Source organism: Vicia villosa, linkage group LG5, assembly GCF_029867415.1.
Source record: "Vicia villosa cultivar HV-30 ecotype Madison, WI linkage group LG5, Vvil1.0, whole genome shotgun sequence".
In the NCBI taxonomy this organism is placed as follows: domain Eukaryota; kingdom Viridiplantae; phylum Streptophyta; class Magnoliopsida; order Fabales; family Fabaceae; genus Vicia; species Vicia villosa.
Window position 1 is genome coordinate 69667968 of NC_081184.1, and position 11079 is coordinate 69679046.

Sequence of the window (11079 nt, forward strand, 5' to 3'; positions counted from 1 at the left end):
TAGTTAATAAGTAGCTGCAGAAAGAAAAGAAAGCAACCAAAATGAGCATAGCCTAGTGGTACACCCAGTTGTACCTTAACTATAATGTTTTGAGTTCAAACCATGGTGAAGACAAAGTTTTAGAATAATTTTTAGAATTTTCAGGAACTTGGTGACAACATATGCCACGTCATTCTGCCATGCGTGTAAAACATAGCCTCATCAGACGCCACATATGCATAGTCTAACGTCCGTTTCCATCGCATTGACGGAAAGGACTAACGTGCCACCTTTTTAATAGATAAGGGGTCTATTTGAACATTTTAAAAATTGAAGGACCAAAATGGACCCCGAGGTAAAGTTAAGGGACGAAAAAGGGTATTTTGCCTAATATATATGATGTTAAGAAATAGAAATTCATACTCCCGCATTCTTTTTTTTCTTTTCCTTTTTCCTTTTTTTTTTTTCATTATATATGTTTTTAACCACGTGGATTAAGGGTTAATAATTTATTTTTGGAGTAAGAATATTTTATATATATATATATATATATATATATATATATATATATATATATATATATATATATATATATATATATATCAACTACCTAACTAAGATTATAATATACCTATTAACACCCTTAATTGCCCTTTTGCTTTTTTTAAATTACACTAAAAAATACCCATTTTGATAATTTGCTAAATTAATCTTCTTATAGATCAATCATATCTACCCATTATTCCAAGTGGCAGCCCCATTCTCAATTTTGCATATGTTTATTTCCTTTTCTCTATCCATTAACCATTTTAATCCATTGTATAATACTGATAATCAAACATCCTCTTTTACACGGTAGACAAATATGGATCACATTACATTCAATATTTCCCTCTCTTTTGCCCTTTTACATTCATTCTTCAACAAGCATTCTCTCTCCATTCTAAGCGCCGAGACATACTGGTTCTTCTCCATCACATCTCCCTTGGATTCCACCGGTAATACAACCCCATTTCTCCCTTTTCTCTTCTTCTTCTTTTTCTTCATTTTCCACTGCTGAATGTGTGTTCTTGTTCTTCATCATAGTTTTTCGGGTTCTTCACGATATATGCGTTCCGATATTCGTGTTGTGAGATGATTTTCCCATATCAACTGTACTTTTACTCCAAACTCATAAATTTGAGATTTTCAGTTCATTTTGGTAATTTTTGATGAAAAAGTTAAGATTTTGTAAGTACCGGTGTTTTTATGGAGTTCGTTTATGGAGTACCGGTGTTCTTGGATTTTGCTTTTATGAAGTTCATTTTTATGTCCTCTGTGCTATGCTTTTCAGATTTTGTTGTTATATTTTTTAGGATATTAATGCATAATGTCAAAGTTATTTTTTTTAAACGACTGATGTTCTTTTCTATACAGTTTTCTTTGAAGCTCCTCCACTCACCACAGGTAAGTCAACAACGTTTCTCCCTTCTCTCATCTACATCATGTTTTGTTCTGTGCATTCGATTTTTGTCAAGTTTTGCTGGTTGATGTTTCGATTCTCTCCGTGACATTTGTGTTGTTCATGCTGGTTGTCATTTTGATTCTGGTTATTGAGTTTATTTTACCAAATCTATAAAGTTTTGGTGTTTCGATTTTGGTTGATGGTTGTTAAAGTTGTGATTTTTGTAGTGATCTTTTTAGTTATTTTGATAAAGTATCTTAAAGTTGAGATTTTTATATATTTATGATGTTTTGGTTTTTAGACTGATTTTAATATTTATTGATACAGTGATGTTTATAAAGATTCTTAAAGATGTGATTTTTATGTTTCTATTCTGGTTATTGTGAGTTTATTTTCCCAAATCTGTAAAGTTTTAGTGTTTTGATTTTGGTTGATGTTACTGATTCTGATGAATGTAGTTAAAATTGTGATTTTTATAGTGACCTTTTTAGTTATTTTGATAAAGTATCTTAAAGTTGATATTTTTATAATTTTATGAAGTTTTGATTTTTAGACTAATTTTAAAGATCTGATTTTTATGAAGTAATGATTTTACTAAATGAAGTGGTACTGAAGATGGGTATTCTGAAGTTGCAAATGGAAGTCGAGCCTGCTCAATTGAATATGTTTAACAGAACCATCAAGTTTATTTTTGTTATATCCTGTTGAGTACGATGTAGTTCATTTGTTATGGTTGCAAATGATTGTTGAGTGTCCCCGTGCATTCTAACAGCGAGACATTATATATGGTTGGTGGATCTCTTTGCCTTTCTTCTCAAACCACAACTTTTACTGTAAGTTTCTATCTTCAAATTCGATCCCAAAGGAAAAGCTTTTATTCTTTAAGCTTTGAGTATCTACAAATCTTAGATTTTCTTTTCTTTTCTTAGGTTAACGTATGCGGAGTATGGTGGTATAAACACGTGTTGAATCCCTTCATGGAATTTTATGAAACTTGGGAAATGAAACACGCTGGATTAGTTTCAGTATAATTTCCTCTGTCTTAGTTAGGTTAGCGTATGCGGCGTAGGCGCTATTCTGGTCCTTTTTCTCGCATTTTCCTGGTCATAATTAAGTTAGTTTGATTGGTTGGAGTTTAGTTAATTCAGATTCATTTTTCTGGAATTTTTGTTGGGGTTTCTAAGTTGGTTTTGGCACTGTGGATCAAAATGGTGCGGTTTCAGAAAGTTTTCTTTGCGCTAAAAGTTGGTAGCAGTGCAGAGGAATTTGGGACAAAAGGCGGATATGAAATGAAAACAATGTGGTTATTATAGTGTAAGTTTCATATGCATATGCAACAACATGTGCTTATAATTGGTCATGATTTATAACTTATCATCTTTGCCATGAGCTTTAGTAGCCTTTTATCAATATGATTGACTATGCTCTTCATTTCACTCACAGGAAAATCTTCAACATTAACTTACTGATGCCTAGGCTCTAGACAGTTTGTGATTCACACAAGTTTAGAGACTGTGCCAAACATAAATGGTAATTATTTCTTACACTATGAATAGTTTGGAAGTCTTGTAAGTATGAGTGTCGTTGAAATAATATTGACTGTTGTATTAAAAAAAATGGTACTTATTTCTTATACTATGACCTTATTTAGCTTATTCATAGTTTTGTTATGTTGGCGTAAAACGTTTTCAATAATAACAGGCTAGCCGATGCAACACTCTTAGCGCCAATCATCAATTTCTGGTGGCATGATCTTCTTGCAAACTTAACTGTTGAAGTCTATAGCCAATGTAAATTACGTATCAAACGCTATTCGGGTTGCTCACTTCACTCCATGGCTGATATACAGGTGGAACACTAAAAAATGGTTCCCAGTCTGCAGTGCGATTTTTCATAGTCGAGATATCTTTTCAAAATAAGACAAAAGATATTGTAACTAAGTTGTTGGATTATAAAGATAATTATGTGGTAAGTATAAGCTTTTATATGATCACAAAGTTGGATTTTGATTTCTACATGAAATACATAGAGTGATTTACCTGTGATCTATATTGGTTAAATTGATAAAAGTTGACTTTGATTTTACTGTGTGACAATATTTTGAAAATAAATCATCCTGCAATAACTTATCAGAACAGGTCATGAACAAGAATGATGTTTTCACATATTAGTAATTAGTCTTTGAAAACCTATGAAACTTCAAGTTCTTAGAAAGTTAGTTTGTATAATATTAAATTTCTTAAATATTTGGCTTAGAGAAATGTATAAATTTAATAGTTTGATCTTATTTAAGTAAAAAAGCATTTGTGAGACTCTTTGAATTGTGAGACTTTTTTACAGCACTTATCCAAACAATATTGAGAACACATACTAATTAGTTTTCCATACAATATTGACTTAGTTGGAACTTTTGTATACAACTAGATTAGTTTACTAGATACTTTGGTAGTTGCAAAGCATGTACGGTCTGATTGGTTTGAGTGTATTTGTAGCTTTTGGGTTATGGTATTGCTTGCTGTTAAAATGATTTATGTTATTGAGGGACAGTGCAGGAGTGGACAATTGAAAATGAAAAATTAGAGCAGGGTGTGTACTTCTTAATTATAAAAAACCATGTTCCTTGAAATTTCCAGCAAGATGTGTACTTTATTTGCATTACAAAATCTATAAAAAAAATCAGTCCCAATAAAGGCTACATAGTCATGTCTGCCACCCTGTAATAGTTTGGGGTTAATGGATGTTGATGTAGCTTTGGGGGATGTATGATATATGGTAGATTGTGAATGAGTTGAGTGATGGTAGGATGATGATGATGATGCCATTTAAGGTAATAAGCAGAAGAGCAAGGTGTGTGTGATAGTTTTGATATGAAACAGTTGTCCTAAGGTTCTATCAGGATAAGATATCATAGTCGCACAATAGTTCAAAACCAGTGGTGGAGGATAATACATATAACTATGTCACTTTAAAACCAAACTCACTAAATTACACTACCAAATGCTTCAACAGTTTGCATTTGTTTATTCACCTGCATCTCTTTAGGCTTTTCACTTGGTTAAAATGAACAATTCACTTTAAACTTACAAGGATAAAATAAGTAACATCAATCTCAAATGAATAAATCAATAATTAATTAACAAATAATAAATATATTAAAATATCAACCTTGAATAAATAAATTATTCATCAACTGTTGATGATGAAGTAAGCTTTGTAAAAAACTGACTGCTACTTCTATACTGCAGTTGTAACAATTTTGGACACTTTTAACACTATACTTCCACTGGTGGATATCTTACTTTAAAACTGCACTTTTTTTCTTTCTTGTTGAACATGAAAATACAATCAAGTCTTTATATAGACCTAAGAGACTTCTGCTATACTAGGAAATTAAAGCAAATTAATACTATTAATAGGCCACTAACCTCTTGGCCTTTCCACTACAAGAACTCTTGGCATTTCAACTACAAGGGACTCTTTATTTTTCCACTAACTTATTAATAAAAACCCATTTAACATAACATTAAAGTTTATTCAACAAAAATCCCCTGTAAACTTAAATGTTTGCTCCTTTCATGATTCACTGGATTCTTTGCTAACTCAATTGCTGATTTGTTGTCAACTTGTATTACTGTTGCACCTTCCTGTTTTAGCTCCATTTTGCTCAACAATCTTCTAAGCCATATTGCATGACTGTCATACCCCAATTTTTGACCTAAGATACCACCTCATATCATAGCATATGCATCATTTGCATCTCTAACAAATTGCATAGCTTGTGTTTGTTACTTGTGACTCAGCAGGGTTTAATCAGGAAATCACTCATCAGTACAAGTAACAATCAATTAGGGTTTTGCTCTCCCTTCATTTCAAATGAATCATCTTCATCAACAATCAACATTTGGTCCTCAGAGATTCACTTCAACAAACTCAACAGCTTTGAATCGACTGAATTAGGGTTTTGACTGAAGACAGCATACTCCTGACTTTTGCTCAGGATTTGACCTAATGACTTGGGACATGACCTCAAGACCCCAAGTGCATCATTTTGACCTAATCCATTGGCTCAGAACATCTCCTACACAAAGATTGATCAGACAAATCCTCAGATCAGGGTTTTTTGAACTATCAGGGACTAAAATCAGGGATCACATTTGGGAAACCCTAAAAACCCAAAGGAAGTCAATCAAAGGTTTCAATCACCCTCAAATAATCCCTATGACAATATACAATGGAAATTACATCTCAATTCAAGACCTACAGGCATCAATTTCATCAGGTCGACAATTAGGGTTTTTTTGACCTAATTCACTGAACAACTGCCTTTTTAATCAGGACATGGTTTCATAACTCAAACTATGATTCAATATCCTCTAATACCTCAATATGATCCATTCATACTATTCATTTGATGAGGATAGCTTGTTTCACTTGAAATCTCCAGAAACGCGATTCGTCTGAAAAGTCAACTGTACAAGATCACCATTGACTTTTGGGGAATTTTGGTCAACCATGACTTTTGAAGTTTTGAATCATCAATATATGATATGAGAAGTCATTTGATCAAGGAAAATCAAGAAAATCAATCAAGAATCAAAAAGTCAAAAGTTTGACTTTCATACTTAGAAAATTTTCTAAGTGTTTTTCAATGGTTTTTTCCAAACTTTGGAAGGGAATTTCTCAAAATTTCACCTACAAACTGAAAAAAACTCCCAACATGAAAGTTGTAGATTTTGATCCAATAAACAACTTTGACACATATAAAATTTTTCCATAAGATCAACCATTTAAGAGATATGGTGCTTCAAAGTTGGTACTTTTTGAAAACTTCACTTGAAATCTCATTTTCTTCAAAGTTCATGGATCTTTTTCACCCATTTCCTTAAAGGTCTTGAAGAAACTTTCAACTAGGGTTTTGAAGTGTGTAACATGAGCTTTCCAAAATGTCCAAGAGCATGAAAAAATATGGAGCATAGCTAGGGTTTTGAATTTTGACATTAGAGGTCATTAAGCATGAAATTTCAAGCCATTTTCACTAAGTTTCTATACTATATGGCCAATGATCCAAGTGATGACACACCAATGCAATAATTGATAGATATTTTCTGGTTTGAGATCAGAATGGAAAGAGATAAGAAGCTTAGAAAAATAACCATGGTTTAGTTACTTTAACCATTTGCATTTAATGTGAAGATTCCACTTTATCTCCAAATGCCAAATCACCAAACTTTGATCAACTTGCAAAGCTCTTCATTCAGAATCCTTGGCCTATAAATAGAGGTCCAAACTTCATTGCAAATCACACCAAAACCTCACAATTATAGGTTTTCTCTCTTCTTTCTTGAATTACAAGTCATGTGTTTCAAAGTGAGGTAGAAAACTCAACCTCCAAACCTTGCAAGTTCTGAACAAAGTGAGGCTTCCCACAACTTCTAAATGTCATATATGATGTGTCTGAATCACTCATACACCCCAAAACACCTGAAAACTCAAAATCACCATCTCACCTCCAAATATGCATAACATGAGACTTATCATGCCAAGTTTTGTTCAGGCTCAATTCTGTCCAAACTACCACTTCTAACATCATCCATACATCACATATGAACTATCCAAGCACTCACATATGATCTGTAACCTCATAATCACCAAGCTTGATTCATACTTGAAGCAACTGCAGTTCAGGTTCCATAGCTTAGCTCAGGTGAATTCAAACTGTTCCAAGCATTCAAACATGTTCCATAAGGTCCATTGATGCTGTCCAGATCAAGAAATAACAACTGGAACTCCTCTACTGCAAAATTCGATCTCCAGCTTTGGCATTTTTGAGGTAAGTGCCTATCAACTTCAAACTCATACATACATGCATCATAAATGAAAAACTGGTTTACTATCTTGTTTCTGCACATGCATGGATCATTAACCCTCAATCAATTGCCAATTATCTTGCACAAACACGATTTCAGATTGAATTAGGGAATTAGGGTTCTTCGTGTTCATCAGAGAATCAATGGCCCTAGAGTGAAAATAAATGGAATTAAATGGTGCCATCATGTTCCTCGTCCAAAATCGAGCAAGTTAGGCTATTCACTTGATCCAAACAATCCAGTTTTCAGATTTTTCAAATTCAGATAGGGTTTGTGTTCTTGGCGCCTTTTTTTTGAAATTGATTTTACAAACTTGATTCAAAATATATTCAACTCGTTGCAAATGATTATCAGACCACGCGCGTGGTCCAGTTGGTTAAACTTTTGAGTAGTAACCTTAAGGTCACGAGTTCAACACTCATGGGGGCCAAAACCATCTTTTTGTCACTTGTTTTTTTCAATTTTTTACACAACTTCAATTAATTCATTGACCAATCAAATTAATTCATTTTTCATTCATTTTTTACACACTTCTTGTTTAACACATATATTTCATGAATATCAAAAAAAATCATCAAAAAATATTTATTTGATACATTTTTTAATAGTTTTAAAATGACTTGTTTTTAAGTAATTTTAATGCTTTTAAATATTATTTTTCATTTGATTTTCAAAGTTAATCACTTGTAAATATTTTTTGAAGCAAACCCTAATCATCTAAGTGTTGATTGAGGATAATCTTTTGTTTATCTTGATTAAATTGACTTCTTTCAAAATTCAAATCGTTTTAAAACAAGCGATCGCATTTCTTCTCAAAAACGATAAACCATTTCTTTTTGAAACTTTTGATTAAACTTTTTTAATTGATCAAATGATTTTCAAAACGAAGTGGGGCCTCTCGAATATTAGAGAGTATAAGACCCACTTTTTTTTTCCTTTTACAGTTTTTCTTTGTACAGAAAACTTTTTCAAAACAATACTTTTCAAACTGTTTTTAAAACAATAAATCTCACATCTCTTTTCAAAACCATCCACCCTGTTTTATGAAAATAAAACAGGGGCCTCTCGAATATTAGAGAGTGTAAGTCCCATTTCTTTTCTTTTTTGTACAGTTTTTAAACAATAAAACTTCTTCAAAATAACAAATAAATCTTCAAACAGTTTTTTAAAAGCGAAACCTCGCGTCTGTAAATAAACAATCAACCATGTTTTGTAAATAAAAACACGGGCCTCCACGTAGGTATAAGTCCCAAGCCCCTTTTGTACATACCCATTCCAGTACATGAAATTAGGTATTTCATTGTACGCCTTTTTGTACATACACCTTTTTGTACATATCTCGATCAATTTGATTTTTAACTTTGAATAACAAAAATGAAGGTTTTCTTTAAATCTTCCCAAAAAATATACCATGGGCCTCCATGTAGGTATAAGTCCCAAGCCCCTTTGTAAATACCTGTTTACATAGTTTTGAATAAACTCAAGTGGACCTCTCCTCGAGTATAAGTCCCGAGCCCCGTGTATACAAATGGATCATGCTTACAGGTATATTTCCTTCATAAACTCCATTATATACACACACTTTGTCATATATATAATTGTTCATACCTGTTCATGTTTATTCATACTTGTTCATGTTTGTTCATATGTGTGATATGTGTGCTTGTTCAACTTAGTACAACACTAGGTTCCCCATAGCCTCCTATTGGGCTTCGTGCAAAGAATCTCCACTAGTTTAGGTTAGGACATAGAGTATGGTTTCCCGGTGAAATCGCTCTAAGAGCTCAGACCAACTATACCATGCCTCCCCTTGGGCTTTGTACAAACGAGTGACCCTCCCATAGCCTCCTCTTGGGCTTACAATGCAAGGACCCTGGATTGTCCCTCCCATAGCCTCCTCTTGGGCTTACAATACAAGGACCCTCGGATAGCCTCCTCTTGGGCTTCGTACAAGGACCCACGGGCTTCTTATAAGCATCCCCAATATCCAAAACAAATACCCTAGGAGATTAGACATTTATCATCTCTATGATAGGAGTATCTCTTCTATATCATCACAAACAATCAATCAAACCTTTTTTGCCACAAGGCTGGCTAATCAATCAAACTTTTTTGCCACAAGGCTGGCTAATCAATCAAACCGTTTTGCCACCATACTGGCTGATTAATCAAAGTTTTTGTCACAAGGCTGACTTCATTGAAACTTTTGCCACGAGGCTGGCTGATTAATCAAAACTTTTTGTCACAAGGCTGACTTCATTGAAAGTTTTTGCCACAAGGCTGGTTAAACAACAAAAACATCTTTATCATTCTAAGCACCCTAAGTGGCATGGCCCCGGGCTTATAATGAAAAGATTTTCAAACAAAATCAAACAGATGTATGTGATGATATAGATTAGATACATCGAACATTTAGATGACATTTGTCTCTTTTCCTTTGCTTCCACTAGCATAAGTGGGAACTACGATTGCTCTGACTTTCTCAACATCCCTTTGAGAATACGTAGGCACAAGGTCGATCCTTGGCGAGCAAAATAAAACAAAAAAAACCATTTAAACCTTAGCACCCGTAGACCCCGAGCTACAGATGCTCTGATTCCCTCTAGGGGATATGTATGCAGAGGATCGCGATGATCTTTGCGAGCATAATCAAACAAACACCTTAGGTCCCACCTATTTCACAAGAACCTCCACCATAACAAGAATGGAATAAACAAAACAAAGAAACCTATAGAGTACTATAGATACGTTGGGTGCTAATACCTTCCCTTCGTATAACCAACCCTCTTACCCAAGATCTCTCCCCCACTTTTAAGGTTATTGCAACTTTTTTCCTTTTCCTCTTTTGGAAATAATAAAAAGTTTGGTCCGTACAAAAGAAAAATCATTTTTTGAGCACTCGAGCCCAAAGAAGGCATCGGGTGTCTCATCCCAAAAAAAGGACAACGATTTTTCCCCGCGACAGAAAAATGGCGACTTCACTGGGGACCATCTTTTTATTGTTTCCAAAGAAAGGGTTATTTCTATTTGTTTTATTTTTATTATGTTCTTGTTTGGTTCTTTGGTTCTGTTACTTGTGTGGATTCTGTTACAAGTGATACATTATGGACAAATCCTAACCCGGATTAAGTACACATAAGAAATTAGGTGGAGGGTATAGTCATGTGCAGGCGCACGTGAGAATCCTTCCGCTCAGTGGAGGTTCCTTGTTTGTAATATATGTTTAGCGAGTTAATTGCGAAGACATTATTGCTTTCATTGAACTGTAGAAGCTGAGAGACCGTAGAACCCCAACTCATCCTGGCCTTATTAGGTTGTGGTGCAGAAACTATTCAGGTGAAGACTTGGATTAGTTGTCATGCGGAGAACCACACTCAGACGAGTTTTTCTTGAGAATATTACTGGCTCATGAGTTTAATTGTGGAAAGCCGGTAATATCCGAAAGAAAAATGTAGACTCTGACGTATCAGTAGAACATGTTGTGCAGGTGATTAACTAGAACTATCCCATTTTTGGTTCTCTGACCTCATGCTCGTGACGCTGGACCTTTGAACCTGTGTGTACCATGTATTTGTGTTGCCATTACCATGTCTGTATTACCATGTATGTGCTACCATGTATGCGTTACCATGTTTGAATATGTGGCATCCATCCATCCACGCATTCATACATCCATAAAAAATAAAAAAATCTTTTTCCATAAAAACATGATTTTTCCAAAAATTTAGAGAATTTTCTTTGCAAACATTATAGGGTTAAGTTATGGAAAAAAGGTATACCAAGAGGTAC

At 34.0% G+C, this 11079-nt stretch overlaps 1 long non-coding RNA gene across 2 annotated transcripts; it reads left to right on the top strand.

Moving 5' to 3' along the window:
• The first annotated feature begins 845 nt into the window (after positions 1-845).
• Positions 846-3466, top strand: LOC131606724 (uncharacterized). 2 transcript variants are annotated; one of them, XR_009284995.1, is made up of 5 exons: positions 846-977; positions 1396-2256; positions 2353-2737; positions 2867-2953; positions 3125-3466. It is a non-coding gene; the product is annotated as an uncharacterized LOC131606724 (long non-coding RNA). The 2 variants fall into 2 exon arrangements; XR_009284994.1 differs by having other exon boundaries at positions 846-2256.
• Positions 3467-11079: the final 7613 nt, after the last annotated feature.